Raw genomic sequence first — 7,087 nt, forward strand, 5'->3', positions numbered from 1 at the left:
CATGTACATAAACAGACCAAGATGAACAGATTCAAATCATGCTGTGATCCCTGCTTTATTTCCAGACTATAAAGCTGTATGGTCTAGTTAAACGTTTGAATTAAATAAAGAGCTAAGTTTAGGATTTTCCTTATGATGATAATATGTTTGCTGTAATCGAACCCTTTAGTCGGTTGACATAAAACAAAACATCTTTTACACTTCTTTCTGTTTTAGAGATCAACAGAGAGCTTCATCACTGTCTGAGATCAGAACAGCATTTGTTCACAGTGTGAAACACTCTGCTGACTGGATGGAAGTAAGGCAGTAATAAAAAAAATTATAAATGGCCCATGTCTCTGTCGTGGTGTCACTGTCTGTAAATCTTTGCATCCCTGTGTTCATGTGATCTTGTATTGACCTTTTCTCTTGCTTCTCTCTGTGTTGAGAACAGTTCTGGAAACAAAGGGCCTGCAGGGGAAGGTCGAGCCCAGCAGGCCAGAAACAAGTGGTACCATTTAAAGAACAAATACAAAGTAGCTGCACGTTTGAATGATGATGTGGAAACTAAATTATATTTGTTTTACCCTGCAAGTTAATAAATACTTTGCTGACGTGATTGTTTTCCACTGCCTTAGGATTGCAGATATCCAGGGACAGCAGAGGGTCAGCCGCAGGCCCAGCGCAGCTACTGGACCTGGTTAGCCCTCATGGATGAGGTGTTAGGACAGAGGCCTTCCACTGCCCCCCCTGTCCTAACTGCCTCTATCCCTGAGGACACACCAGGGCCAAGTGACCAGGAGGAGGAGGATGAAGACGATGAGGAGGAGGAGGAGAGGCAGCCAGGACCGAGGAGGAAGAGGAGGAGGAGGATGAAGGAGGACATGAGGCTGCAGAGAGGATGGAGAGTCTCTTTTCCGCTCCAGAGGACAATCCTTACATTATAGCTGTTGTTATTTAGTTAATTTATGAGTTCTTTTTAAATTATTTGTTCATAATTGTTCATTTTACATAATTCATGAAATAAAATATTGTTCTATTGTTACACGTTGTCTATTCCATTCAGTATTTAAAGATTAAGTACAATTAAGAACAGCAAACAGCATCAAGTGTTACTTTTCAGGGACAACAAGGGATTGAATGTTTTCTTTTATTATTAAGGTCTTAACATTTACAACTATTTACAAAATTACAGCATGAATAACTATTTATAGATTATAATTCATTATTAACAAAAACAAATATTATTAAAAACAATATTAAAACAGTTACAGATGATGGACAGTAACAGGCTGAGCAGGAGTCCCTGCAGTGCTGCTGGGCTGGATGGTGTCAGTGGGACATCATCTGGGTTGGTACTCAGGGTGTTTGGGGGTCTAGACTCCTCTGTCCACCACAACGTCCATCAACTGGGTCTGCGGTTCTGACTCCATCCACGGCTGCCATGTCATTAAGAACGTTTTAAGAAAGAGGCAAGAATTATAATTTAATAATAATAATAATAATAAATCATTACAAAAAACAAAACTATCTACCAAAGATTTTAAATTGGAATAACGCCTTTAAAATTAAATTAAAACCATATGTGGTGATCAGCAGTTTATGTCAGCTTTAACGTAATGTATCGGTATGTTAATGACCCCAAACTGTTGGCTAGCTAATAATGATAATATTGAAAACATTACTGTGGGATCAATAACAGGTTTACCTCTCCACGGTCCTCTCAGCCGGAGGTAAACCAGAGCCGCTTCTCCCATTCTCCACATCACGGAGGAGGCTTAAAAAGGAAATGAGGAATTCCTGCAGCTCAAACAGATCTGACAGTCAAACTTTTCAAACTACTCTTCTTGTCATTTTTTTTTTTTTACTTCGGAGAATATCCAGACTTTTTTTTCCCTTCAAAAATCTTTTTGTCATTTTGCGGACCTGGGCTGCATAAATAGTGACGTACGAGGCGGGGCGGGAACATCTGGTGACGCAACCAGGAAATGGCCGGAAGGGTAGACCGTCCCATTTAACCCTCTGGACTCTATGCTGGCCATTTGTGTCCACCTCACTTCCTTTTTGTTGATCATTTTAGCTGTGTTAATGCATATGGAATGATATTTCCCAAGGGTCTGGATTTTTGGCTGATCTTTCAATTTTCAAAACCTGCTCTTTAAATATGTCAATATTATGCTGTGTATCTACAATTGTACCTTATGGCTCTATCGTGGACACTTTTGGCCAATTGAAACCCATTAAAACCACATTTTTTAATTCCTTGTGATTTACAGTATAAAATCATATAATTTAGGTAAAATGGCTTTCATTCTAAACTCAACACTTGAAAATTTTAGTTTTTAATGTTTTTTACCAGATTGTGTCATTTGTCCATTTTGGGGCAAGGGAGCAATTTCAGTTAATATTGTTAGTTTCCATTAGGGGCGTATGATGGCTTCCTGCACTCCAATGGAGCAAATGAATGACACAATTTTGACATAGGTGTGATCCTAAGGATGTCAGGTAATGATGTGTGTTTGTGCATGAAAAAAAAAAATAGTATTAACAAGATAAAGTGACATAAATTACAGTGTATCATACCATACAAGTTTTGGTGAATTTCTCTCGGTACAGGTTATTGAGCTTTGAGTTTCCAAGGCAAACTTGGCTGTGATGCACAGGTTGAAAACACCTGTAACTTTGATCTTTTCATAAAAAATGCCACACACAACTACACAATAGCCTTTACATTCTCAAATAGCTGCTCTCCAAAAAAAAGGATCACAGGTCATCTTGACCTCTGGCTTCTGGGGAAACAAAAACAAAGTCTGACGCTGTTTATAAATCTATCCTGGAGTTTTTGCAGGTGCAGTCAGTACTAATGCTATAAGTGAGCCTATCAGCTCCCAGATCCTTCTTTATCTGCAGGATGGTGAGAAGGTCATATGCCCTGACTGAAGCACTTGAGTATGTGATGGGCTCAGAGAGTAAAGATGGGGAGAAATCCTCTGCGTTTGAGGAGGAGAAATCTTCTACCCAAGATGAGGACACGTCCTCTCCTGAAGATGATGGGACACCTTCCTCAGAGGATGACAGCAACACCACTGATGACAGTACAGACACAGCAATGGCGGCCGATCAGCTGATGGCAGAGACAGAGGGGCAGGTGGGTGAGTGGATGTCTCGTCATGGGAAAATTATGTGGTTTCCCACTGCTGAAGAGACCCTGCACCACAATCCAGTATCCACTGGTTTCACCCCAGGGCCCACCCTGTATGCAGTTGCCCATATCAGCAACCTGAGGTCTGCCTTTGACCATTTTATTACAGAGGAGATCATTCAGCTGCTGTGCACCAACACAAACCTGCATGAGAGGCGAAGGTGTGAGGATTGGAAGAATGTGGATGAAGTGGAGATGAGAGTCTACATTGGGATTCTGATTCTGGCTGGCATCTACCGCTCAAGACATGAAGCAACACGTGGCATGTGGGATGCCAAGACAGGACGGGCCACGTTTTGTGCCACGATGCCCCTCTACAGCTTCACTCAGATCAGCGCTAACATCTGCTTTGATGACAGGCTCTCACATCTAGGACGCTTCAGGAATGATAAACTCGCTGCATTTCGCATCCTGTGGGAAAAGTGGGTTGCTTGCCTCCCCCTCTTATTTGATCCTGGGGTTGATGTGTGTGTGTTGACGAGCAGCTTGTTGCATTCATAGGTCATTGTGGACTTTGACCAGTTGCGTGCACAGACCTTTTGAAAGGCAGGGATGAAAAGCAAAAAAAGGGCACATACAGCAAGTTCTTGCGACTGAAGAGGGCACAGTAGCGCGCGTTTTGGCTCTGAGGAGGGCACTTTAGTGCCTGATTTTGTCACCCAAGAGGGCAGTTTATCATGTTTTAACCAGCCAAGGGGGCAGTTTGTTGTGTTTTGCCAATCAAGAGGGCACTTTAACGCACTTTTTGGCTCCCAAGAGGGCGCTTCAGCGCGAGTTTTGGCTCCCAAGATGGTGCTTCAGCGCACATTTTGGCTCCCAAGAGGGCACTTTAGCAAGCATTTTGGCACCCAAGAGGGCACTTTAGTGTGCATTTTCCAACAATTAGGCCACTGCCCACCCTCCCATGCACACCACTGACATCTACAATATATTCCCAACAAGCCTGCACAGTATGGCATTAAAATCTGGTTCACCTGTGATGTGGCAACCTCCTATGCCTGGAGCATGGAGATTTACATGGGAAAACCACCCAGTTAATTCTGGAATTGATTAAAATTTTGGATTTCATGATCAGGACTGATGTCAAATTTGAAAAAAGGAGCAAATATTTTCAGTATATAGTGTTTGTATATAGCATTTTGTAAGCAAACAGGAGGTGGACACTTTTGGCCACGAACAAGCTGAGAGGGAGTTTTTTCTACTTTGCCTTCCCTGCACAAAAATAACAATGCATGATAATCAATGTTGTTGTTAATCAGTTACATATCTCAGACTGTGTTATTTATAATACAAGAAAAACCGGTAGCACTGAGAAGATAGGCAGTGATCATTTTTGTGGTAGTTTTCCAACAAGCGCATTGTTCAAACAAATTGGCATTTGAGGGGTTAAAAAATTAAAAATGAATAAATTTTTTGTACTTATGACAAGAACTGATATTAATTAAACATTTTATGCAGTGAAAGTATCAAAAAACATACAACATCCCAAAAATTACAGACTCAATCTGTTGGTGGCCATTTTTGGCGTAAAAACGAACAAGGCCAGAGGGTTAAACTTTACCTTTTCATCCTTTTTTCACCTTTTTAACCTCTTCCAGCCCTCTTACTCTACAGCTTTCCATGTGTTATCACCATTTTAACCTCTTTCAGCCCTCAGACTGTACAGCTTTTCATCCTTTTATCACCTTTTGAAGCTCTTTCAGCCTTTAACTTTTCACCTTTTAGCCTTTTCTCAACATTTTAACCTGTTCCAGCCTTCTTACTCTACAACTGTTCATATTTTTTTCACCTTTTGAACCTCTTCCAGCCCTCTTACTCTAAAGCTTTTCACATGTTATCATCCTTTTCTCACCTATTTGAGTTCTTTCACCCTTAAACTTTTTACCTTTTCATCCTTTTTTCACCTTTTCATCCTCTTCCAGCCTTGTTACACTACAGCTTTTCATATGTTATCACCATTTTAACCTTTTCCAGCCCTCTTACTCTACAGCTTTTTATGTTTTCACCTTTTGAACCTCTTCCAGCCCTCTTAATTTACATCATTTGAGATGTTTTGACATTTTTAACCTCTTCTAGCCCTGTTACTCTACAGCTTTTCATCCTTTATTCACCTTTATAACCTCTTCCAGCCCTCTTACTTTACAGCTTTTCATACGTTTTCACCTTTTTAACCTCTTCCAGCCCTCTTACTCTACAGCTTTTCACCCTTTTTCACATTTTTAAACTTTTTGGGTCCTTGTCAGCCTTTAACTTTTAACCTTTTTTGCCTTCTTTCAACTTTTTAAGCTCTTTTAGCCCTGTTACTCTACAGCTTTTTAGCCTTTTTAGATATTCATGTTTCTGCTTTTTCAACTCCTTCAAACATACAACTTCATGTTCAGCTAGAGAAACTGCTCAGCTATCAAAATGTTCAACTTTGTTAGCCCATTAAACCTATTGCTTTTAAGCCTTTCCGCCTTACCAGCTATTGGAAAATTCTGCTTTTTCTGCAAAATCACGACCATTCAGCCTATAGTTTTATGCATTTCCGGCAGTAGGTTCAGCCGATTTCGTTTCAGTCTTCAGCATTCACACTGTATTTTCGTAGGAAATGCAATTTTTTTTTCTAGTTATTATTATTCTTCCGTACGCTTTTTGGCACGTATCTCCTCCTACAAATCTTGACCGATTCAAACCATTCAAATATCAAAACGTTCAGCTTGTTTAGGACATGATGGTGTCTATTTTTCTTATTTCTACCTTTTATACTTTTGGAAATATTCAGCTTTTTCTGCCAAATTTTCCCAATTCATCCTTATGGAGATGTTTTCAAATTTCATTCTCCTATAACTTCAGCATACGTTCAGCTATTCAAACCATTCATACATTCAAATGTTCAGCTCGTTCAGCTCTCAAAATTATGCTTTTCAACTTTTCAACTTTTCAACTTTTTCAATAATTCACCAAAACATTTAACATTGAATCAAATGGGAAAAGCTTCAAATCCTCTTCAAAAGTCATCGACTTTCAACCTCATCTTGTTCGTCATATGTTGAGCGAGAGACACCATTCAAACTTTAAAACAGTCTCAAGACCTTGAACTATTAACAATTTATTCAGTTTTTAAAATTATTGTACGGTTTTGAAAATATTGCAGTTTTAGTTTTAAGGATTTTTAGCTCCTCTTCTGATTTTTTAATGGGTGTGTATTGCGTGACATCATCGCCAGAGTGAAAGGCTGCTCGAAGAATGGGAGCCAAAATTGTCTTCAGCTTGATTTTGATCCCACACCTTTTATTTGACATACTCAATATATGAATAGAAATGTAGGAAAACGTGTTGGGTGACAGCTGGTTGCCTCATTTCAGATGTGGGAATTACAGTTTTGTATTTAGAAGCCCGGGAGCGACACAAACTCAAAACCGTGGTCCATAAGTCGCAATGTTAATTTAGAGCCCAGATTTCTGGCCGAGAGCAGACGGTACCTGATATGTCTCTCGCTGATGTGCCATCATTTCTCACTCGACTGAAATGAAAATAACATCTGTGTGTTCAGCCAGGTCTCCTGTCACTCAACATACACATTAGGGCTGCACAAAAAATCGTTAAAAAATCGCGATCTCGATTCACACATACGCGTGATCTCATATCTACACACAGCGATTCTGAAGCATTTTGTATCTCGAGCTGAATCACAAACAAATGCTCCTATTTTCCTCCCGGATTTTTTGAAGCGCCCCCAAACGCAGCATGCCGCTGCCTCTGCCCTCAACCTGTGGTAAAGCGTCTTGACAACACGTGATTCAGTGGCGGAAGCCCGCCTGCAGTTAAGTGTATGGAAAGAGTGAGTGAGAAGCCGTCTTTAGACGGGGCAGCAAGCCGCCAATCTGCCCGTCCTTTTGGCGGCTAGGTCCGCGGTTTTAGACA

Source organism: Sparus aurata, unplaced genomic scaffold (genome assembly GCF_900880675.1).
Source record: "Sparus aurata unplaced genomic scaffold, fSpaAur1.1, whole genome shotgun sequence".
NCBI lineage: Eukaryota > Metazoa > Chordata > Actinopteri > Spariformes > Sparidae > Sparus > Sparus aurata.